The sequence below is a fragment of the Plecotus auritus genome (genome assembly GCF_963455305.1).
Source record: "Plecotus auritus genome assembly, chromosome: 5".
NCBI lineage: Eukaryota > Metazoa > Chordata > Mammalia > Chiroptera > Vespertilionidae > Plecotus > Plecotus auritus.
Genome location: NC_137776.1, coordinates 99848156 through 99874326, shown reverse-complemented (window position 1 = coordinate 99874326; position 26171 = coordinate 99848156). Strand labels below are relative to the sequence as shown.

At 40.6% G+C, this 26171-nt stretch overlaps 1 pseudogene across 1 annotated transcript; it reads right to left on the bottom strand.

The window, feature by feature from the left end:
• Positions 1-15: 15 nt before the first annotated feature.
• Positions 16-24234, bottom strand: LOC308248261 (protein SPT2 homolog; annotated as a pseudogene). Its single transcript has 2 exons — positions 23716-24234; positions 16-796 (listed from the first exon to the last, which is right to left on the bottom strand). The product of its transcript is annotated as a protein SPT2 homolog (transcript).
• Between the last annotated feature and the right edge of the window lie 1937 nt (positions 24235-26171).

The following is a 26171-nucleotide window of genomic DNA, read 5'->3' as shown; positions in this document are numbered from 1 at the left end:
TGGGCCACTGATGGGTCATCCAGAGCCATCTGTACTGCTGACTGTCCTTCCAGGAGGATTTAAGTCACTGGCTGGCCTCTTGGTCCCACTGATTGATCGCTCAGGTCCTGAGCTGGAGCTGCCATTCTGGTGCCTGGGCATGGAGCCAGAACTAACCATAGGCTGAAGATTCCCTGTGATGGGCTGCCCAGGAGCTGGGCTGGAGCTGCTGCCCGAATGCCTGACACCTGGACTCTTAGCCTTAGGTGAAGAGACCACAGATCCAGGTCTGGAATGGCTAGGATGGGGAGGAGTTTTTTGGCTGTGTGCTCAGTAACAGATTTCTGAGTCCCTTCAGCAGAAGTCTTTGGAACACTTGGTGAAAAGGTGTTCAGTGGGTCTTTCCAGCCCCATTGAAAACAGGCCTGTCATGGTCCTTCCAAAGTGAGTCTTGGGAGCAGTTGCTAGATCCTACTTTGGTCCTCTCCCCTGGCATGGATTTGGATGAAAACAAACCTAAATGTTTCTTATTATCTGTGCTGGGTCTGGATTTCTTCTCAGCACAAGGAAGGGGAGTACCTTTGGGAGAAGGATGCTTGTCCCTGGAAACTCTGCTAGGTTTTGTGCCCATACTTTCTGTATGAGAAGGCACCATTTTGGTCAGAGGTAGTCCTGCATCTGCTTCAGGCTTCTTTTTCATATGTCTTTATTCAAGAATTTTTCACTCCCTAAGTTCTGTGCAGTCATAGGCCACTTTTCTGGTGGTTTTTCTTTTTTTTTCACTACCTTGATTTCCACTGGTTCATACTGTTGGAAGCTAGCCATTGTCTTCACTATCAGAAAAGTGAAAACAAGGAACACAGAAGGCTTGTGAACCTTGAGCTCTTTCAAGGGCCAAAGCTATGCACCGATTATTTAGTCGAGACAATGGTGGCTCAAGCAATAGTCTCAAAGTAAATCTTTACTAATATTTACTGACCTTTAAGATAGTCTGTCTGTTACCAGAATTGCCTGCCTGACTAAAGGCAATATGTGTATCTAAAATTGAATAAAGGGCGTCACAGCAGCTTTGCTCGCAGGGTCTCCCCGGAGCCCGGCGCGGTGCGGGGTCCCGGGCGGGCCCGGGCTGAGGATCAGCGCTGTCAGAGTGTCAAAGGCGCCGCTCGCCTTCCACGCCCACCGGCTTCTGTGGGACCCCAAAGGCTCTCTGGGAAACTAGGAGAGAGAGAACTACATAACCAGACACCCAGAGAAGAGAGACCATGGGGAGACAAAGAAGCAGCCCGCATATGAAAGAAAAGCAGGCATCACCAGAAAAGGAAGTAAACGAAATGGAGGCAAGCAACCTTCCAGAAAAAGAATTCAGAGAAATGGTCATAAGGTGGCTGAAAAGAATGGAAGACAAATTCGACAATATGAGCAAGAACCAAGAGGAAATGAAGAAGAACCAAGAAGAAATGAAAAATGACATCGCTGCTGTAAAGAACTCAATAGAAAGCATCAAGAGTAGACTAGAAGAAGCAGAGGACCGCATCAGTGAGCTAGAAGACAAGATGGAAAAAAATACCCAAGAAAAGCAACTTCTAGAAAAAAAAATTAAAAGGCAGGAGGAGAGTCTAAGGGAACTTTGGGACAAAACGAAACAAAACAACATCCGCATAATAGGGGTTCCAGAAGGAAAGGAAGCTGAGCAAGGAATAGAAAACCTCTTTGAAGAAATAATGACAGAAAATTTCCCAGATATAGGGAAGAAAAAACCCACACAAATCCAAGAAGCTCACAGAGTCCCAAGCAAAATGAACCCCAAAAGACCGACGCCAAGGCACATTATAATTAAATTGGCAAACACCAACGACAAAGTAAGAATCTTAAAAGCGGTCAGAGAGAGACAGAAAGTTACATACAAAGGAACCCCCATCAGACTAGCAACTGATTTCTCAACAGAAACTCATCAGGCCAGAAGGGAATGGAATGAAATATACAAAGTCATGCAAAGGAAGGGGCTGAATCCAAGAATACTGTACCCAGCAAGGCTGTCAATCAAAATTGAAGGTGAAATTAGGAGCTTCACAGACAAAAAAGGACTAAGGGAATTTATTACCACCAAACCAGCAATGCAAGAAATGCTAAAGGGTCTACTGTAAAAAAAAAAAAAAAGAAAGAAAGAAAGAAAGAAAGAAAGAAAGAAAGAAAGAAAGAAAGAAAGAAAGAAAGAAAGAAACAGGAAGCGAAGAAGTAACACAGGGGTAAAGAATAGGAATGGCGACAAATAAGTACCTATCAATAATAACTTTAAATGTAAATGGATTAAATGCCCCAATCAAAAGACATAGGGTAACAGATTGGATAAGAAAACACGACCCATATATCTGCTGTCTACAAGAAACCCACCTCAGAAAAAAAGACGCACACAGGCTGAGGGTGAAGGGATGGAAAAAGGTTTTCCAGGCAAATGGAACTGAAAAAAAAGCTGGGGTAGCAATACTTATTTCTGACAAATTAGATCTCAAACTGAAGGACATAACAAGAGATAAGGAAGGCCATTTCATAATACTAAAGGGAGCAATCCAACAAGAAGAAATAACTCTGGTAAACATATATGCACCCAATACAGGAGCACCCAAATACATAAAAAAACTCCTGGAGGATATCAAGGGAGACATTGACAGCAATACAATCATAGTAGGAGACTTTAATACCCCACTATCACCATTGGACAAATCCTCTAAACAAAACATCAGCAAAGAAACATCAATCCTAAATGACTCACTAGACCAGATGGAATTAATTGACATCTTCAGAACATTTCACCCCAAAGCCACAGAATATACATTCTTCTCAAGTGCACATGGGTCATTTTCAAAGATAGACCATATGTTGGGACATAGGCAAAGTCTCTTCAAATTCAAGAAGATAGAAGTCATATCAAGCATCTTCTCAGACCACAGTGGCATAAAACTGGAAATCAACTACAATAAAAACAACCCAAAGAAATCAAACACATGGAGACTAAACAGCATGCTATTAAACCATGACTGGGTTACCAGAGAGATCAAAGAAGAAATAAAAAACATCATGGCAACAAATGACAATGAAAACACTACAATCCAAAATCTATGGGACACAGCGAAAGCAGTCTTGAGAGGGAAGTTCATAGCTCTACAAGCCTACTGCAAAAAACAAGAAACAGGGGTAATAAATTACCTAACCCAACAACTCAAAGAGTTAGAAAAAGAGCAACAAGAAAAGCCCAGTGTAAGCAGAAGGAAGGAAATAATAAAGATCAGAGCACAGATAAACGACATAGAGACCAAAGAAACAATACAAAAGATCAACAAAACCAAGAGCTGGTTCTTTGAAAGGATAAACAAGATTGATGAACCTCTAGCCAGGCTCACCAAGAAGCAAAGAGAGAGGACCCAAATAAACAAGATCAGAAATGAAAGAGGTGAAATAACAACAGATCCCGCCGAAATACAAAGGATTGTTAAAAAATACTACGAACAACTCTATTCCAACAAACTGGACAACCTGGAGGAAATGGACATATTCTTAGAAAAATATAACCTTCCAAAACTCAATCAGGAAGAATCTAAACAGCTCAACATGCCAGTAACTATGGAAGAAATTGAAGCAGTCATCAAAGAGCTTCCGGCAAACAAAAGCCCGGGGCCAGACGGCTTCACAGGAGAGTTCTACCAAACATTCAAGGAAGAACTAAAACCTATCCTCCTCAGACTATTCCAAAAAATTCAAGAGGAAGGAACACTTCCCAGCTCCTTCTATGAAGCCAGCATCACCCTAATACCAAAACCAGATAAAGACAACACAATGAAAGAGAATTACAGGCCAATATCCCTCATGAATGTAGATGCCAAAATCCTCAACAAAATTCTAGCAAATAGGATCCAGCAGTACATCAGAAAGATCATACACCATGACCAAGTAGGGTTTATCCCAGGAATGCAAGGATGGTTCAATATCCGCAAATCAATAAATGTGATACATCACATAAACAAATTGAGAGATAAAAATCACATAGTCATATCAATTGATGCAGAAAAAGCATTTGACAAAATCCAACACCCTTTCTTGATAAAAACTCTCAACAAGGTGGGAATAGAAGGATCATACCTCAACATCATAAAAGCTATATATGATAAACCCACAGCTAACATCATACTCAATGGGCAAAAACTAAAACCATTTCCCCTAAGAACAGGAACAAGACAGGGATGCCCACTCTCACCACTCCTGTTTGACATAGTACTGGAAGTATTAGCCACTGCAATTAGACAAGAAGAAGAAATAAAAGGCATCCAAATTGGAAAAGAAGAAGTAAAGCTGTCCTTATTTGCAGATGACATGATATTGTACATAAAAAACCCGAAAGACTCCATCAAAAAACTAACAGACTTAATAAATGAATTCGGCAATGTAGCAGGATACAAAATTAACACCAAGAAATCTGTGGCATTTCTATACACCAACAATGAACTTACAGAAAGAGAGACTAAAAAAGCAATCCCATTTTCCATCGCACCAAAAAATTAAGATACTTAGGAATAAACCTAACCAAGGAGGTAAAAGACCTATATGCGGAAAACTACAGGACACTGAATAAAGAGATAGAGGAAGATGTAAACAGATGGAAGAACATACCATGTTCATGGATTGGTAGAATCAACATCATTAAAATGTCCATACTACCCAAAGCAATCTATAGATTCAATGCACTCCCCATTAAAATACCAACGGCGTATTTCACAGACCTAGAAAGAACTCTCCAAAAATTCATCTGGAATAAAAAAAGACCCCGAATAGCCACAGCAATCCTGAGAAAGAAGAATAAAGTAGGGGGGATCTCAATACCAGATTTCAAGCTGTATTACAAAGCCACTGTCATCAAAACAGCCTGGTACTGGCACAAGAACAGACATATAGATCAATGGAACAGAATAGAGAATCCAGATATCGACCCAAACCAATATGCGCATTTAATATTTGACAAAGGAGGCATGAGCATACAATGGAGTCAAGACAGTCTCTTTAATAAATGGTGTTGGGAAAATTGGACAGATACATGCAAAAAAATGAAACTAGATCACCAACTTACACCATACACAAAAATAAACTCAAAATGGGTACAGGACTTAAATATAAGACGGGAAACCATAAAAATACTAGAGGAATCCACAGGCAGCAAAATCTCAGACATATGCCAAAAGAACTTTTTCAGTGATACTGCCCCTAGGGCAATGGAAGCCAAACAGAAAATAAACAAATGGGACTACATCAAAATAAAAAGCTTTTGCACAGCAAAAGAAACCATCAACAAAACAACAAGAAACCCCACTGTATGGGAGAACATATTTGCAAATGGTACCACTGATAAAGGTTTAATTTCCAACATCTACAGGCAGCTTATACAACTTAATAAAAGGAAGATAAATGATCCAATAAAAAAATGGGCAACGGACCTAAATAGAAGCTTTTCGAAAGAAGACAGAAGGAAGGCCAAGAGACACATGAAAACATGCTCAAAGTCACTAATTATCCAAGAGATGCAAATCAAAACAACAATGCGATACCATCTCACACCTGTCAGAATGGCTATCATCAACAAATCAACAAACGACAAGTGTTGGCGAGGATGCGGAGAAAAAGGAACCCTCGTGCACTGCTGGTGGGAATGCAGACTGGTGCAGCCACTGTGGAGAACAGTATGGAGTTTCCTCAAAAAACTGAAAATGGAACTCCCATTTGACCCAGTAATCCCACTCCTAGGAATATATCCTAAGAAACCAGAAACACCAATCAGAAAGGATATATGCACCCCTATGTTCATAGCAGCACAATTTACAATAGCTAAGATTTGGAAACAGCCTAGGTGCCCATCAGCAGATGACTGGATCAGAAAACTATGGTACATCTACACAATGGAATACTATGCTGCCGTAAAAAAGAAGGAATTACTACCATTTGTAGGCACTTGGATGGAATTAGAGAACATTATGCTAAGTGAAATAAGCCAGTCAATGAAAGAAAAATACCACATGATCCCACTCATTTGGGGATAATGAAAAACATTATAAACTGATGAACAAAAAGATAGTTACAGAGGCAGTAAAGCATCAAACAGAATGTCAAATTACAGTGGTAAGGTTAGGGAGAGGTGGGGGAAATAAGAGATCAACTGAAGGACTTATATGCACGTATATAAGAGTAACCAACGGATGCAAAACATTGGGGGGTGAGGGCATGTATGGGAGTGGGGTGGGGGTGGGGGGCAATGGTAAGATATGTACACATATAATACCTTAATAAAAATTTGAAAAAAAATAAAATAAATAAAATTAAAAAAAAAAGAAAAAAAATAAAATAAAATAAAATAAAATTGAATAAAAACCTGGCAGGTCCGGGCACCAGTGAAGTCCTTGCCCTTGCATTGGACTCTCTGCCTGGCCCCCCATTATTTCCAAATTATTTCTTGTCTTGTCTCATCATTTGCCCACAGCCCTTCTTCAGATCCCGAACCCTGAGCCATGTGGGACATGGACTCTCACATCTGGCACCTTGAATGATGGATGTCTGGAGAAGAAGATATGCCTAGAGCAGAAAAACGAAGTTTCACAAGCAAGGTGGGGAAAAAGAATTCACCGGATAGGTGGGGAAACTCACTGCATGCAAAGCCCACAGCCAACTGCAGAAATCGAGATCTGTAAATAGGGTGGGAACATCTTTTTTTTTAGCCAGGCTAATGGAGCAGAATTTGTCAAAAGGGGACAAGCTTTATTGTAGACTTTTGGTTTGCATGCTTAAGGATAAAGGAATTAAAGTGTCAGAAAGTATTCTCTTACAGTTTTTGCGTGTTATTATAGAACATAATCCCTGGTTTCCTGAAGAAGGCACATTAGATGTTGAATGTTGGGAAAGAGTTAGTCAGAACTTGAAAGAACCTCAGCAGCAGGGGAAAAATTTGCCTCCAAATTGTTTCTCCTTGTGGAACATGGTATTGCATTTACTAGAGCCTTTTAGAGAAACAAAAGAGGATAAGCCCCCTCCCCTTGCACCCTCCGCTCCTAAAGAGGAGCAAAAGGAAAAACTGGAGGAATGGCCTTCATGGCACCCCTCCACCTCATGTCCTAATCCTGAAACATTTAATTCACCATTAATAGAATCACCTATGCAAAGAGTTATCTGAGAAGGATTAAGGGACATGACGGTGGAGGACCAACTTGCTTTTCCTATTATACAAGTAGCTGACCCACAGCTCCCAAATCATATAATAAGACATCATGAAAAATTTGATTTTAAAATGATAAAGGCCTTGCGTGAAAGCATAGTCCAGAATGGTCCCACAGCACCTTTTATGGGAGAAATTATGATAAATATTTCTGAAGCATTCTTAGCTCCTTATGATTGGTATTCTCTGGCTGGCACAACTCTGGATGGAGGAGATTATTTACTATGGAAGGGAGAATTTTTGGAAAAACGTCAGGAGCAAGCCCACGCAAACTGCAGACTGAATGCTCAAATAACTTATGAAATGCTGACATGACTGGGACAATATAATGACCTGCAAAATCAGCTAAATTATGAGCAACAGGCATATGAGCAAATTAGACTTTGTGGAAGAAGAGCTTGGTGGGCTTTACCATCAAAAGGGGACCCTGAGGGAGTTTTTACTAAATGTATGCAGGGGCCTACAGAGTCATTTTCTGACTTTATGGCTTGCCTCACTGGAGCAGTGAGATGACAGAGTCAACATGAAACAGCAGGATACATTTTAATTCAGCAATTAGCTTATGAAAATGCCAATGCTGATTGTAAGAAATGCCTGACGCCTCTGAGAAAAAATAGTACTATTACAGAAATGATTCGAGCATGTCAGAATGTGGGGTCAGGCACTTTTCAAGCATACTTACTCGCTGCCACTGTAACAGTGGGGAATAAAAGGTGTTATAATTGTGGAAGAACATGACATTTTTAAAAAGAATGTAGGCAACCAAGAAGGACACAAGGTGGCGATCTAGGGAAAGGCGTGAGCATTCTGCCTCCCAATTCAATCAACACAGATTAAACTCTCTGTGTCCTAGAAGTCAGAAGGGAAACCATTGGGTTGGTCAATATAGATCGAAATTTCATAAAAATGGGTAGCCATTAGATCAAGACATAGGGAATGGCCAACCGCAGGGAAACGGCCCCACAGCCCCATCATCAATAGGGGAAATTTGCCCTGCAAGGCCCACAGTGGACTCCCTCATCTGAGCCATTCCAGAAAGCGCAGGCCTAGTTCTTAACAGTACTATAGCGGTCCCTTTGACCCCTGATATGGCTCGGCAAGCTGTTCCTACAGGAATCTGGGGACCTGTGCCACCAAGAACTTTAGGATTAATCTTAGGCAGAAGTGGAAAAACTTTGAAAGGACTAACTGTTCTGCCTGGAGTCATAGATTCAGATTATGAGGGAGAAATTAAGGTAATACTAGAATGTAATCATATTATGCAAATTCTTCAAGACAAAGAATTGCTCAGATACTACTTGTACCTTTTATTCATCAAGGCGAAGCTATAAATAGGAAAAGAGAAACACAAGGATTTGGAAGCTCTGATATCTATTGGATACATGAAATTAGCAAAACCCATCCTATGATTAACTTAAGAATAGAGGGGAAAATGGTTTAAAGGTTTAGTAGACACTGGAGTGGATGTCAGCATTATCAGCAAAGAATTCTGGCCTCCAAGTTGGTCCATGGTAGAAGCTATAGGCTCTTATCAGGGCAGTCAGAGTTCCTGATAATACACAACACAGTGCTGCAGTGTTAAGGTGGCAAGATGAAGAAGGACAGACAGGATGGTTTCAGCCTTACATAGTCTCTGGGATTGCAGTCAACTTATGGGGCTGGGATGTTTTAGAAGGTTATAAGCTTTTATTATTACCGGCAAAGGACAGCAGTTAATAACTCAGATGGAATATTAGACTGGTCAAAGCTTAGGAAAAAATAATCAGGGAATTAAAGAGCCCATCCAAGCCAAAGGGAACCCAGAAAGATGAGGATTAGGATATCAATCTTTTGAGGAGTGGTCACTGCTCAATCTCCTCACCCTCGTGCAGATCCTATACAATGGAAAGATGATAGACCTATAAGGGTGGATCAGTGGCTATTAACCAAGGAGACAATAGGTCATATTCATGAATTGATACAGGAACAAATAGAGGCTGGCCACATAGAGCCTTCCAATAGTCCTTGGAATACACCTATATTTACTATACCTAAGAAGGCAAAAGGAAAATGGCAATTGTTACATGATCTTAGAGTGGTTAACACTGCTATGCATACCATGGAAGCTTTACAGCCTGGACTCCCAGCGCCATTGCAAATCCCTCCAGATTGGTCTCTTATAGTAGTAGATCTTAAGGATTGTTTCTTCACCATTCCCTTGGCATCTCAAGATAAACAGAGATTTGCATTTTCAGTGCCCGCTATTAATAATATAGAACCCATGAAAAGATATCAATGGTCGCCCTGACTGGTATGGCTCAGTGGATAGAGCGTCAGCCTGCAGACTGAAGGGTCCCGGGTTCGATTCCGGTCAAGGGCATGTACCTTGGTTGCGGGCACATGCCCAGTAGGGGGCGTGCAGGAGGAAGCTGATCGATCTTTCTCTCTCTTGGATGTTTCTCTCTATCCCTCTCCCTTCCTCCCTGTGAAGAAAATCAATAAAAGATATCAATGGAGCCCTAACCGGTTTGGCTCAGTGGATAGAGCGTTGGCCTGTAGACTAAAGGGTCCCAGGTTCAATTCCGGTCAAGGGCATGTACCTTGGTTGCAGGCATATCCCCAGTGGGGGATGTGCAGGAGGCAGCTGATCGATGTTTCTAACTCCCTATCCCTCTCCCTTCCTCTCTGTAAAAAAATCAATAAAATATATATATTTAAAAAAAAAGATATCAATGGAAAGTTTTGCCTCAAGGAATGGCCAATGGCCCCACCTAGTGTCAAAAATATGTAGCTCAAGCTGTTCAGCCTTTAAGGGACAAATATTCCCGATGTTACATTATTCATTACATGGATGACTTGCTCTTAGCAAGTCCACAGGAAGAGCAGACTTTGGCAATGTAAAAATTGTTCCAGAAAAGGTACAGAAAGAAATGCCTTTCAAATATCTGGGAACCATAATTGAACACCAACATTTTAGGCCTCAAAAGGTGAAAATAAGATTGCCTTAAAACTTTAAATGACTTTCAAAAATTATTAGGGAGGGGACATTAACTGATTAAGACCTTATCTGAAGATCTCTACAGGAGAAATGACAAATTTATGTAATATACTTAGGGGTGACTCTAATCTTTCCTCATCCTGAACATTAATAGATGAAGCTAGGAAGGAGTTGCTAAGAATTGAGCAAGCAATCTCCTCAGCCCAAGTAGCATAGGTACAGCCTAAATTGCCTTTATTGGGACAGATTAACCCTACTGCAAATAGTCCCACTGGAGTCATCTTCCAAAAAACTCTCCTGCTATTATTGAATGGGTCCACCTAGGGCATCAATCCTCTAAAACTGCGGTTACATATATAGAACTTATGGCTCAGTTGATATCTCAACTTAGAAAGCACTGCAGGCAGCTTAGAAGAAGAACCCCAATGCATTTACCTTCCCCTCACTGGGAAGCAAATAGAAATATTATTTCAAACTGCTTTGAATTGGCAAATTGGACTAAGTGGATATTCAGGGGAACTTAGTTGTCACCTATTAAAAGACAAATTACTACAATTTTTATATTATACCCCCATATTATACCAAAAAATACTCGGCAGGAACCTATTCCTGGAGCATTAACTGTTTTTACTGATGGATCATCGAATGGTAAAGCTACCTATCATACAATGAATTCAGACAGAGTCATACTTACCAGTCATACTTCTGTACAAAGAATTGAATTAGAGACTATTAAGGTTGCATTGCGGGATTTCCAAGAGCTTCTTAATATTATCTCTGACTCTTCTTACACTGTGGGCCTAGTGAATAGAATTGAAACTGCTCTGTTAAAATGGCTCAGTGACCAAAGTTTATTTTAACTATTTAAACAAGTTCAGCAGACTGTACAACAGAGACAATATCCTTTTTATATCACTCACATCAGGGCTCGCAGTGTATTACCTGGCCCGCTAACAAAAGGAAATGCACATGCTGATCAATTGGTTGCTTTATTAAAACAGGCCTCAGAATCTCATCAGCTTTTACATCAGCCTGCCAAAATGTTGTCCAAACAATTCTCGATCACTCAACAGCAGGCAAAATAGATTATCAGAGAATGTCCCACTTGCATGTTACATCTGCCTCAAGGGCCTAATATAGGAATTAACCCTCGAGGATTGATAAGGGCAATGGCAAATGGATGTAACACATTATACTCCTTTTGGACACCTTGGGGCATTGCATGTCTCTGTAGATACCTTTTCAAAGGGCCTATGGGCTACTGCATGTACAGGGGAAATGGCAAAACAGGTTATTAATCATTGCCTAGCTGCTTTTGCCATCATGGGAATTCCAAAATTTTTTTAAACTGACAATGGACCTGCTTACACAAGCTGTCATGTCCAGCAATTTTGTAAAAAGTGGAAAATTCAGGGGAGACAAAATGGCTGCAGAATAGAAGGACGTGTCCTGAGCCTTGTCCCGGAGCAAATAGAGGGAGAAGCTGAAACGAGTGGAATCCAGCCCGAATTGGCAAAGGAGGCACAGCTGGTGAGACAGTTTGTAGCCGGGAAGGGCAGAGATCTCCCCGATAAAGGTAAAATCAAAGATCTAGGCAGTAGAATCTGCTGGACTTCTGTGCCCAGAAGGTCAGGGAGAAACTACATGGCGCCAAGCCAAGTCCCTGAGGACAGGCAAAGTGTCTGACTGAAAAAAAAAAAAAAAAAGGGTCCATGGGACTGCAGGAGGTAGTGGATTTTAGAACTTGGAGTCTGGATTTGGGATCTGAACTCAAAGGCAGCCCTAAAGAGCTTCCGGACCGCGCAGTGCCAGCAAGAGAGGAACTTGCAGAGACGTGGTCCCTCCTTGCGCTGGGGCCTGCGCCTTTCTCCACTGAACCTAGTTCGTAGGACCTTTCGGATACAGACACTTGTGGCTGAGGTGCAGAAGAAGGGGTGAAGTTGTGGAGTCTGAGGAGAGTAGGCAGCGGACAGTCCAGAAGAGGGAGTAGCGAGTCTGGTGCTGAGTCATATCTAAACCCCGGTCACCATTTTCTCTTGAGAGATAGTCCCTCCCTCCAGTCTCCAGGCAACCAATAGAGCCACACCCAGATCCCACCCTGAATAACACCTTGGAATCTGAATGCTCCATGAGGCCATAGGATCTGCCCTAAAGAGAAATCTTTAGAAGCTAGGCACCTCAATTACACGGCTACACTGCCAGGGCCCTTCAGAGTGCTTCATTGTGCCTCGCTGGCAAACTTACCGTGGGTGCTCCTGTGAGCCACCACTGGGAGTAAGTGCCTATCCACCACAGGTGCATCAGCGAAAGCTGAGTCTGCCCACCCCATTACTACAGAACTCTGGGCACCAGAGTCACGCATTTCCAGAGTGCAGGCCCCCTGAGCCACATCACCCCGACAGACAGTTCCTTGGTGCCACTGTGAGTCCCCACTGGGCACATGTGATTTCAATTAAGGGTGCAAGACAGCAAAAATTGAGATACTCACCTCTACGGCTGCTGACTTCTAGACACTGCAGTTGTGCCTCTCAAGCTCACAGGACTACATCAAGAGAACCAAAATAGCTCAACTAGTGAGCTACACTAGATTAACAAGCCAAGGAAAACTGAGAGATTACACCAGTAGCACCATCCCCAAAAGAACCTGGGTAGTAAAGCAATTGGATCTACAATTAAAACATTACAGGAAAACATGGGGAGACAAAAAAGCAATCCCCAAAGGAAAGAAAAAGAGGAATCACCAGAAAAGGAGTAAAATGAAATGAGGCTAGCAGCTTAACAGAGAAAGAATTCAGAGTAATGGTTATAAGGATGTTTAAATGGATGGATGACAAATACACACAACTCAATGAGAACTATAAGGAGCTGAATGAAAAGGTCACCAACATGAAAAGAAACCAAGAGGAGATGAAGAAAAACAAAGCTGCAATAAAGAACACAATGGAAGGCATAAACAGTAGACTAGAAGAGGCTGAGAACCGCATCAGCAAATTAGAAGACGAGGTAGGAAAAAACACACAAACACAGCAGCAACTGGAAAGAAGACTTAAAAAGCAAGAGGAGAGCCTAACGGAGCTTTGGGACAACGCAAAACGAAACAACATTTGCTTAATAGAGATACCAGAAGGAGAGGAAGAGAAGCAAGGAATAGAAAACCTGTTTGAAGAAATAATGACAGAAAACTTCCCTAATATTGGCAAGAAAAAAATTATGCAAACCCAAGAAGTACAAAGAGTCGCAAACAAGTTGAACCTCAAAAGACCAACACCAAGACACATCGTAATTAGATTGGTGAACACCAACGACAAGGTAAGAATCTTAAAGGCTGCCAGGGAGAGACAGAAAGTTACCTACAAGGGATCTCCTATCAGAATATCAACTGATTTCTCAACAGAAACACACCAGGCCAGAAGGGAATGGAATGAAATATACAAAGTGATGCAAAGCAAGGGACTGAATCCAAGAATACTATACCCAGCTAGGCTATCGTTCATAATTGAAGGTGGAATCAGGAGCTTCACAGACAAAAAAGGACTAAGAGAGTTTATCCTTACCAAGCCAGCAATGCAAGAAATGCTAAAAGGACTGCTGTAGGAAGAAGAAAGAGAAAGGCAAGAAGAAACACAAATACTAAGGAAAAATATGACAACAAACATGTACTTGTCAATAATTACATTAAACGATAATGGATTAAATGCACCAATCAAAAGACATAGGGTAGCTGAATGGATAAGAAAACATGACCCATATATTTGCTCTCTACAAGAGACCCACCTCAGAGCAAAGGATTCACACAGACTGAGAGTGAAGGGATGGAAAAACATCTTTCAGGCAAATGAAAATGAGAAAAAGCTGGGGTTGCGATACATATATCAGATAAAATAGACCTCAAAGTAAAGGCCTTAACAAGAGATAAGGAAGGCCACTACATAATACTATAGGGAGCAATTCAACAAGAAGATATAACTCTGGTAAACATATATGCACCCAATGCTGGAGCACCCAAATACATTAAAAAATCTCCTGGAAGATATCAAGGGAGAGATCGACAGCAACACCATCATAGTAGGGGACTTTAATACACCACTGACATCACTGGATAAATCCTCTAGACAAAAAATCAGGAAAGAAACAGCAATTCTAAAGGACGCACTAGATCAAATGGTCCTAACTGACATCTTCAGAGCATTTCACCCCAAAGCCAAGGAATATACGTTCTTCTCAAGTGCACATGGGACATTTTCAAAAATAGATCACATATTGGGTCACAAGCAAAGTTTCCCCTAATTCAAAAAGATTGAAATCATATCAAGCATTTTCTCAGACCACAATGGCATAATATTACAAATAAACTACAATAAAAACATTCCAAAAAATTCAAACACTTGGAAGCTGAATAGCATACTATTAAACAATGATTGGGTGATCAACGAGATCAAAGAAGAAATTAAAAATATCCTGAAGACTAATGACAATAAAAACACAACAATGAAAATGCTATGGGCACAATGAAAGCAGTCCTGAGAGGGAAGTTTATAGCTCTACAGGCCTACCTCAAAAAACAAGATAAAATGGTAATAAATTATCTAACTCAACAACTCAAAGAATTAGAAAGAGAGCAACAAGAAAAGCCCACAGTGAGCAGAAGGAAGGAAAGAATAAAGATCAGAGCAGAAATTAATGACATAGAGACCAAAAAAACAATACAAAAGATCAATAAAACCAAAAGCTGGTTCTTCGAAAGGATAAACAAGATGATGAACCTCTAGCCAGGCTTACCAAGAAGCAAGAAGAGAGGACCCAAATAAACAAAATCAGAAATGAAAGAGGGGAAATAACAACAGACCCCACAGAAATACAAATGAGTGTTAAAAAATACTATGAACAACTCTATTCTAACAAATTACATAACCTAGAGGAAATGGACAGATTCCTAGAAAAATACAACCTTCCAAAACTCACTCAGGAAGATTGTAAAATCTCAATAGACTGATAACTATGGAAGAAATTGAAGCAGTCATCAAAAAGCTTCCAGCATGGGGGGTTAAGGCATGTATGTGAGTGGGTTGGGGAGAGGGGGGGGCCAATGGTAAGATATGTCCACATATAATACCTTAATAAAAAATAATAATAAAATAAAATAAATTAAAAATAAAAAGATTCTAGCAAACAAAAACCTGGGGCCAGACAGCTTCACAGTGGAGTTTTACCAAATATTCAAGGAAGAACTAAAACCTATCCTCCTCAGACTATTCCAGAAAATTCAAGAGGAATGAACACTTCCAAGCTCCTTCTATGAAGCCAGCATCACCCTAATACCAAAACCAGATAAAGATAACACAATGAAAGAATTACAGGCCAATATCCCACATGAACATAGATGCCAAAATCCTCAACAAAATTCTAGCAAATCGAATCCAGCAGTACATCAGAAAGATCATACACCATGACCAAGTAGGATTTATCCTGGGGATGCAAGTATGGTACAACATCCGCAAATCAATAAACGTGATACATCACATTAACAAATTGAGAGATAAAAATCACATAGTCATATCAATTGATGCAGAAAAAGCATTTGATAAAATCCAATACCCTTTCTTGATAAAAACTCTCAACAAGGTGGGAATAGAAGGATCATACCTCAACATAATAAAAGCCATATATGACAAACCTATAGCCAACATCATACTCAATGGACAAAAACTAAAACCATTTCCCCTAAGAACAGGAACAAGAAAGGGATGCCCACTCTCACCACTCCTGTTCGACATAGTACTGGAAGTACTAGCCATTGCGATCAGACAAGAAGAAGAAACAAAAGGCATCCAAATTGGAAAAGAAGAAGTAAAACTGTCCTTATTCGCAGATGACATGATACTGTACATAGAAAACCCGAAAGACTCCATCAAAAAAATTACTAGACTTAATAAATGAATTCAGCAATGTAGCAGGATACAAAATTAACACCAAGAAATCTATGGCATTTCTATACACCAATAGTGAACTTACAGAAAGAAAGACTAAAAAAGCAATCCCATTTACCATCGCACCAAAAAAATTAAGATATCTAGGAATAAACTTAACTAAGGAGGTAAAAGACCTATACGTGGAAAACCACATGACACTGAAAAAAGAGATAGAGGAAGACGTAAACAGATGGAAGAACATACCATGTTCATGGATTGGTAGAATCAACATCATCAAAATGTCCATACTACCCAAAGCAATCTGTAAATTCAATGCACTTCCCATTAAAATACCAATGACATATTTCACAGACCTAGAATGAACTTTCCAAAAATTTATCTGGAATAAAAAAAAAAAAAAAACCCCGAATAGCCACAGCAGTCCTGAGAAAGAAGAACAAAGTAGGTGGGATCTCAATACCAGATAGCAAGCTGTATTACAAAGCCACTGTTCTTAAAACAGCCTGGTACTGGCACAAGAACAGACATATAGATTGATGGAATAGAATAGAGAACCCAGAAATCGACCCAAATTACTATGCTCAATTAATATTTGACAAAGGAGGCATGACCATACAATGGAGTCTAGACAGCCTTTTCAACAAATGGTGTTGGGAAAATTGGACAGATACATGCAAAAAAATGAAGCTATATCACCAGCTTACACCATACACAAAAATAAACTCAGAATGGATACAGGACTTAAACATAAGACGGGAAACCATAAAAATACTAGAGGAATCCACAGGCAGCAAAATCTCAGACATATGCCGAAGGAACTTCTTCACTGATACTGCCCCTAGGGCAATGGAAACTAAAGAGAAAATAAACAAATGGGACTACATCAAAATAAAAAGCTTTTGCACAGCAAAGGAAACCATCAATAAAACAACAAGAAAGCCCACTGCATGGGAGAACATATTTGCCAATGATATCACCGATAAGGGTTTAATCTCCAACATTTACAGAGAACTCATACAACTTAACAAAAAGAAGATAAACAACCCAATCAAAAAATGGGCAATGGACCTAAATAGACACTTTTCGAAAGAAGACAGAAGGAAGGCCAAGAGGCATATGAAAACATGCTCAAAGTCACTAATCATCCGAGAGATGCAAATCAAAACAACAATGCGGTACCATCTTACACCTGTCAGAAGGGCTATCATCAATAAATCAACAAATGACAAGTGTTGGCGAGGATGCAGAGAAAAAGGAACCCTCGTGCACTGCTGGTGGGAATGCAGATTGGTGCAGCCACTGCGGAGAACAGCATGGAGTTTCCTCAACAAACTAAAAATGGAACTCCCATTTGACCCAGTGATCCCACTTCTAGGAATATATCCCAAGAAACTAGAAACACGAATGAGAAAGCACCCCTATGTTCATACCGTGTTTCCCCGAAAATAAGACATCCTCCGAAAATAAGACCTACTTACAGGTTTCCTTCTGAGTGAAATATAAGGCATCCCCCGGAAATAAGGCCCCAGGCTCTGTCTCAGAATGAAAATTAATTTACCGTAAACTGGTCGCTAGGGCCGCCCCGACTGGCGTTTAGCAACCAGTGACGTTACGTGGAGTCCTGACGTCACTGCTGGGTGGAGGCGGAGCGGAGGTCGGAGTGAGCGGTGAGGGTGGGGTGGGAGAGAGGAGGAGGCTTTCGTAGATGCGTGTAGAAGAACAGGAGGATTAGAGCAGACAGGACGCGGCGAAGGTGGTGAGTGCTGGTCTGTATCTGGTGACACTACCTGATGCTCGCGGCCGCCTTCATGATGACTGAAGGTTCTCAGTCAGTGGCAGACCCTGCTCCAGCCCATATCCAGGCCCCAGCAAGCCCAGTGACAGTTCCCAGGCAGGCCCCAGGGGGTAAATGCCTGATAAAGGGGTAGGGGGGATGTCTGGTGAAGGTGTTCAGTGGCACAGGGGTGGGGGGAGGGGGCAATCAAAATGACACAGGAGGATCAAAAGGGGTTACTAAAATGGTAATTCCCCCCTCTGATTCTCCTGTGCCATTTTGATTACCCCCTCTGATCCCCCCTGTGTCATTTTGAGTGATCCCCCTCCCCCCACCTTGATACCCCAATTCCTTTTTTTTTTACCACTAGAAATGAGCCCAAAAAGAAAAAGCTACTCCGTGGAGTACAAGAAAGGAATCGTGGAAGACTCTTGGGGCCAAAATCTTACTGCTTTCTGCAAAGAGAAGATGTTGAGTATCCGATTGGTCCGAAAATGGCGAGTAGAGTATGGTAACCTCATTGAGCAAGTGGACAAGGGAAATGCTAAAAAGCGCAAGTGTGGATCAGGTCGGCAACCATTATTTTCCGAGCTGGAAGACCTGAACTGTGAATGGGTTGTTGACAGGAGAGCAAAGGCTTTGGTTGTGAATAGGGCTCAGATTCAAGAATTTGCCCTTGCAATGGCACCACAGTTTGACATAGCCCCCAAAGACTTCAAAGCATCACAACACTGGCTGGATAATTTCCTTCAGCAAAGTGAACTGTCTTTAAGAAGATCTACAACATTGTCTAGGTTGGAAGATACTCAAGTTATTAAGCGAGCACTTGCATTCAAGTCCTTTATTGATGATGCTGACTTCTCTAAATACAATCTTTCCAACATGATTGCTATGGATGAAACTGCAGTGTTTATGGGCCAATCATCTCAAACAACAATTGAACAGGGGGTTGCCTCCTTAGCGTACATTCCCTCCACTGCTTATGAACGTGCACGTGTTTCCTGTATTTTGGCAATTCGTCTGGATGGCACTAAAATCCCACCTTTAATCATTTCTAAGGGCAAGAAGGAAAAGATTGAACGTGTTTTGGGCGTTTTTATTCTTGAAACTGAAAAAGCCTGGGCCACACAAGCAGTTATAAGGAAGTGGGTCGATTTAATGCTGCCACTTGTTATGCGAGGGAGCCAAAGAGGTCTGCTAGTCTGGGATGCAGCCAGCACTCACCGTGCTAAAGACATGAAGACATTTCTTCACGAAAAAAAAAAATAGATCAGATAATGATTCCAGCAGGAATGACGGCCTATCTCCAGACTCTTGATATTGCAATAAACAAGCCATTCAAAGACAATTTGCGCATGGAAATTAATGACTACATTGAAAATAGAATGGAGAGAAATCAGCATGGAAACTTTGTGAAACCTAAACTGCAAGAAGTTGTGACTTGGGTGAAGAATTCATGGGAGAAAATCACTGACAGTTGCATTGCAAATGCACTGCGAGCAGGCTACTTTGACAAGAAGTACTCATTTAAAGACAGTGCTATTGCTAAACATGAGAGATTTGGTCCACTGATTCTGAAAGAAATGGAGTCACAAGAAATTCACCAGGAAATTCAGGAATTGGATTGTTATGATGATGTTCCAAAAGATGATGACATAATTGTCATTGAATAAATGAGTAAATTCTTGATACTGTAGGATTCACAGTTTGTCCGGTTTGTGTTGACAACTACCGTACTACCGTACCATATACAGGTAATAAATTTCCTTTATTTTCATTTAACAATAAATGTGTACCGTATTCTTCTTCATGGAAAAATAAGACATCCCCTGAAAATAAGACCTAGCGTGACTTTGGGGGCAAAAATTAATATAAGACACTGTCTTATTTTCAGGGAAACACGGTAGAAGCACAATTCACCATAGCTAAGATTTGGAAACAGCCTAAATGCCTATCAGCAGATGAGTGGATTAAAAAATGTGGTATATCTACACAATGGAATACTACAATGTTGTAAAAAAAGGAGTTCCTTCCATTTGCAACAACATGGATGGAGATGGAGAGTATTATGTTAAGTGAAATAAGCCAGGCAGAGAAAGATAAATATCACATGATCTCACTCATTTGTGGAATATAATGAATGGCATAGACTGATAAACAAGAACAGATCCAGAGACTGAGAAATGTTGATCAGCCCATCATACCTCAGGGAAGGTAGGGGAGGGTGGGGGTAAGGTGGAGAGATCAACCAAGGGACTTGTGTGCATGCATATGAGCCTAATCAATAGACACAGACAACAAGGGGGTGGGGCATAAATGGGGGGTGTAGGGTTAAGGGGGATTAAGGACACATATGTAAAAAATAAAAATTAAAAAAATTTTTAAATATTATAAAAAAATAAAATAAAATATTAAATCTAATCCATACTAGTGGTCACCATAACCTTAAGAGAAATTGTTTCATGTGACAAAGATTTTTAAATGAAACTCTCTGTAGCCCGAAAATTATTTTGGAAGGAAACAAAAAGAAGTTTTCTTCAAAAGTCGTAAGGATTGTAATTGAAAGTCAATATATTTGGCCTCTTGAACTAAAGTAAGTAATTTGTGTTTTTGCCTCCCTGACAAAGTTTATATAAAGTTACAGAAAGAAATTGACAGCCAGTTTGAAATTGAATTGCCATGGCCTAGAGCAAAGAATATCCTTACATGATATTATTCTACAATGTCATTATAATTTTAGATATTTTACAACAGCATATTGTACAATTATCCCAAACAAACTTACAAACTAATTCTTTGAATGTCTGTCAGCAATTTTAAAAAAAGGACATGAAAGGATTTAATCCCTTTCAGAAGGAATTAAGGCACTGCGAAGGCACTTGAGCATTCTATATTGGCCCCTCTTACCTTTTGTGCCAAGAGGGACCCTCTTCTCACAATCCAATTGCCCTCAGCTGTTGCCTGAGCTTTCTGTTCATGCTGAGCTTGAAGCCTGGTGGTGGCTGGTACCATGGATCTGTCTCTTGCCCAATCATGTGAGCTGGGCCCTCCCTAGAGAAGAAACCTGAGTTCCCTGAGATATGTGATCAGTGCTGGGGCCCCGCCAGCAGGCCAGGGGATCCCAAGGCTGGTGCTGGGCGTGGAGGCCACGGGGGCATAGACTACCAAGGAGACAGAACTGAACCTCACATCACCCTGCTTGGCCCCGGAAGATGACTTGTTAGCCAGAGATGGGTAAGATTCCTTAGGGAAGGAACAACCTAAGACAGGCACAGTCCCAGAGGGGCCATCAAGAGAGAACTTGGGGGTCACCAGAGGTGGGGCACAGACCCTCATCTCCCCAACTTTGCAGGGCCTGAACCCTCACCCCGCCTGAGGGAGGTCTCCTGCCCCCATGGCTGCTTTGCTTCCCACACCCAGCTCAGATCAGGACACAGGTGACAGACAGTGACTTGGCCCAGCTCAGATTGGGACCCAGGTAACAGACAGAGACTTGGCCGACAGCAGCTGCCCTATATCTAACTCCAGCCTAGCACCAGGAATACTCAGGGCCTACTCAAGAATGCAAATAATCCTTTCCACTAATATTTACAGGGTAAACTAAGATTGTTGGTAGAGTATTAAATTTGACAGTAAAATAATAATCAAGTTTTCAGATTAATTTAAATAGGCTAATTGAAATAAGTGAATATTCAAGAAAATTTAATTGTACTGGACAAAAAGCTGTCCCTAAGGTAGTAACTAAAATTTCTATTGGCAGTTCATCTCATGGCAAAATTCCTGAACATGCAAAGAACCTAAAGCAGTCATATTTTTGTGCAAAAAAATAAAATTTAAAGTTATCAAGACTGCATTATAAAATTTACAAAAGCCTCCATTAATTAAAAAAAAAGGGAGGGGATAGTAGGGTAATATCATGTAAGGAAAAATATCCTATAAGTAAATTACATCTAGAAAATTTTTACTTTACAAAATTAATTTTCATTTGTAATGCTAACAGCAAGACACCCATGAAAAACACACATGGTGTCTAAATAAGACAAAGGAAAATCGTTCAGGCAAAAATAAAAAGGATCCCAAATCAATTATATAGAAAAGATTCCTTTATTAACTTTTGGTCGAGAATATGTTTGTATATTTTCAGAAAACAACTCCAAGACCATGTGGATTCCTGCAACAGAGAGGAATTGACAGGTCTGCTCCAACCACTAAGACAAGAGGAGAAACAGTCCAGATATGGAAGATGCTGACGATGCCTTGCCATGCTAGCAGTTAGCAGCTGTGCGTCACAGCAGGTTGCCTAGGACCAAACCAGAGAGGGTCAGACCTGCATTGCCACCATGTGCCCACCATCCAGATATCATTGCTGACATGTACACATAAGGAACTGTTTGATATTGAAACGGGGACTCAGAATTGTTGGACATTGAAATTGGGACTCAAATATTTTTTGTTATTATATGTTTATTTCTAGTCTGCGGAGACAAGATTTTTAAAGGAAAGAAATGGGGAAAAAAAGAGATACAGAGGCAAAGATGCATTAAACAGACTGTCAAACTACAGCGGGAAGGCAGGGGAGGTTGCGGGGGGCTGTAAGAGATCAAACGAAGGACTTGTATGCATATAAGCATAACCAATGGATACAAGACACTGGGGGGGGCGGTCAGGTAAAGGCATGTACTGGGTGGTAGGGGAGGCCCTGGGGAGGTCAATGGGGGAAAAAAGGAGACATATGTACTGCTATTGGAATGGTAATTGCAGGACTCTTTGCCTTCATAATGTTACTTACTTCTGTGGGCATTGCTTCTTCATCCATGGTACAAACTGTTCAAACTTCTCCTTTTATACAAACAGTTAAGGAAAATGTAACTAAGACCTGTCTATACAAAAAAGAATTGACAGCCAGTTTGAGATAGAATTATCAGCACTAAAGTCTACAGTCTTATGGATGGGTGATAAAAACAACAGCTTAGAGCAAAGAATATCTTTGTAGTGTCATTATAATTTTTCCCAGATTTGTGTTACACCCCCGCCCCGTTCCCTATTGGGAATAAAAAAAATATCACCTTCTTGGTGCTTGGGGTAAAGGTAACACAACCCTTGATATTTTAGAATTACAACACCATATTGTACAATTATCCCACGCAAACTTACAAACTAATTCCTTATATGCCTGGCAGCAATTTAAAAAAGACATCTAAGAATTTAATCTCTTCCACTGGATCTCCTTACATTTGTCTCTCAGCATAACCACTATTGTTTCTCTTATTTTTATTCTTATGTTTATTTCTAGTCTGCAGATGTGGAATGAAGAGTCTTAAAAGGACTTGAACCCTTCAGGTGGCATTCACTTTTCAACATTTATTAAGAAAAAGAGAAGGGGGAGATGTTGAAAGCTACCCATTGCCTTCCCTATCAGAAAAGTGTAAACAAGGAACACAGAAGACTCGTGAACCTTGAGCTCTGGCAAGGGCCAAAACTATGCACTGATTGTTTAGTCAACACAGTGGGCTCAAGCAATTTCCTGACCAAATAGTCTCAAAGTAAATCTTTACTAATATTTACTGACCTTTAAGATAGTCTGTCTGTTACCAGAATTGCCTGCCTAAGGGCAATATGTGTATCTAAAATTGAATAAAAGTCTGGCAGGTCCTGGGCACCAGTGAAGTCCTTGCCCTTGCATTGGACTCTCCGCCTGGCCCCCATTATTTCCAAATTATTATTTCTTATCTTGTCTCATCATTTGCCCATGGCCCTTCTCCAGATCCCAAACCCAGAACCTAGCGGGACATAGACTCTCAGATCATACTGCTTTTTCTCAGCCAGCCTGAGTAGGTCAGTGAAGTTCATGATGGTGGGGCACTTTTAAGGGTGACCTTTGGCTTACTTTCAACTTTGGAAGGAGGTTCTTGCTCTGATGCTGCTTGATTGTATTCTAAGAATTCTTCCTCTTCTTCCATTTCATACTCTTGATCTGTTCCCTGGCTAGTGGCTTTGCATTGCCTGTCTTTTCTTTGACTTTTCCTCAACAGGAATCCCATTTAACCATGGAAATTGTCCTTTGTCCTCTTGGCCATAGCTCTTGCTTTCTTCTCATGTTCTAGCTCAATTCACTTTTTCACTAGTTCTTCTTTTCTCCTTTTTTTCTCTAAGGCTTTTTGTCCAAGCTACTCCACTTTTCTTCTGAGAAAAGCTTGTATGCTGCTGATTGGACACCCTTAATTTTTGGGTCTTTTTTGAGAGGACCCACTGCCAAACTATACCTTTTCGGTATGCTGTTGGTTCCTTGTCCTTTAGAAGCTATCATGAGAATTTCCGTGAAATCCATGTTGACCAAACTAGATAGAATGGGCTGGCTCTTGGAGAGGAGTGAAAGCGCATCTTACCCAGTGGCCAGCTGCAGCCAAATGAACTGGCTGGCCACTTCTTTCCTACCTCTACTCAGCATGACCAATTCTGGCGCTGTCCAAGGCAGTCTGCCTGCCCCCTTCCTCAAGCAGCCTATATCCTTACAAGTCCAATGCTGCGCTCCCACCTTTGAAACTTTAAATAAAAGTTTTACATCCACAAGGTAAATTAGTAGATTGTTCCACATTCATTGACATAATCATTCAATTGAGAATAAGTTACTTTAGTTTAATTGTTAAATCTTAGTTCAGCCTGGCTGGTGTGACTCAGTGGATTGAGTATTCTCTCAGGCACCAAGAGGTTGCTGGTTCAATTCCTGGTCAGGGCACATGCCAGGGTTGTGGGTTCAATCCCCAAAAGGGGGCATGTAGGAGGCTGCCGATTGAAGTGATATCTCTATCTCGTCGATGTTTCAGTCTCTCTCTCCCTTTCCCTTCCTCTCTCTCTGAAAATCAGTATTACCATATATTTTAAAAAATCTTAGTTCAGGAAATGGTGATAGACATGTATTCCCAAAATGTCTGAATACTTGCTTATATGGTGAAGAAACAAAAGTTCATATTGATTTTTTACTAACAATCAATAACCTTACTCATTTAATATCTTTTTTATTTATTTCAGAGAGGAAGAGAGAGATAACATGCATATAAATACATATCCTTTAAAACAATACATGAAATATATAATCAAAGAAAATGTACAATGGCAACAAAACACATAAGATGCCTAGGAATGATCTTAACAAAAATGTGCACAACCTGTATAAATAAAATTTTTAAATGCTACCCAATAACAGACACTTGAACAACTGGACAGTAACATCATATTCTTGGGTTAAAGAAAAAAAAACAAACCAAAAAGCAAACAAAAAAAAACCCATAATGATGTCCATCTCCCAGTGTTGATTATAAATTTATTATGATTTGATTAAAATATCAGCAACATTTTTAAGACCAAAACAAGCTTATTTAAGTTCACATGTTAAAATGAAAAATGTAAAAGAAAATTCTTGCCTGGCCAGCATGGCTCAGTGGTTGACCCATGAATCAGGAGGTTATAATTTAATTCCTGGTCAGGGCACATGTTTGTGCCCTGATTGCAGGCTTGATCTCCCTAGTGGGGAGCATGCAGGAGACAGCTGATTGATGATTCTCTCTCATCATTGATGTTTCTCTGTCTCCCTCTCCTTTCCTCTCTGAAATTAATAAAAATATTTTTAAATAAAATTCTGAAAAAAATGAATGAATAAAAGCTACCCCAACAAGATAGAATAATGTATCTACACTAATAAAAGAGTAAGATGCAAATTAACCATACCTTTGTGACGCCCACCAGCCAATCAGGAGTGAGTATGCAAATTAACAAAAAATGGGTTAATTTGCATATGCAGGCGCCGAGCAGCCAGGGACAGGGTGGGACGCTTGCATCATCGCCATGGCGACCATGCAGGTGTTCTGCACTGCCCCAGCCACTCCGGGCCTCTGGGCAGCGTGGCAAGGCAGAAAGGCGGCTCCAGGCCAGAGCGAAAAGGCGGCTCCAGAGCGAAGGCAGTGCTGGCAGCCAGGGTAAGGAAGGCCCATTCTTGCACGAATCTTCATGCATCAGGCCTCTAGTTGTGTTATAAAGCTACAGTAATTAAAAAACTTGGATAATGTCCTGTGAATAGATAAACTGATGGAACAGAAAACAAAGTCCAGTAATAGACTCAAATACATATGGAAATTTGGTAAAATAAAAATATCTCCTTACGTCAGTGGGAAAATATGCATTATATAATAAAGAGTGTTGGAACAACTGAATGGAGAAAAATATTGAACCAAAAATTAACTCATTTTACTCATAACTAATATAAAAACT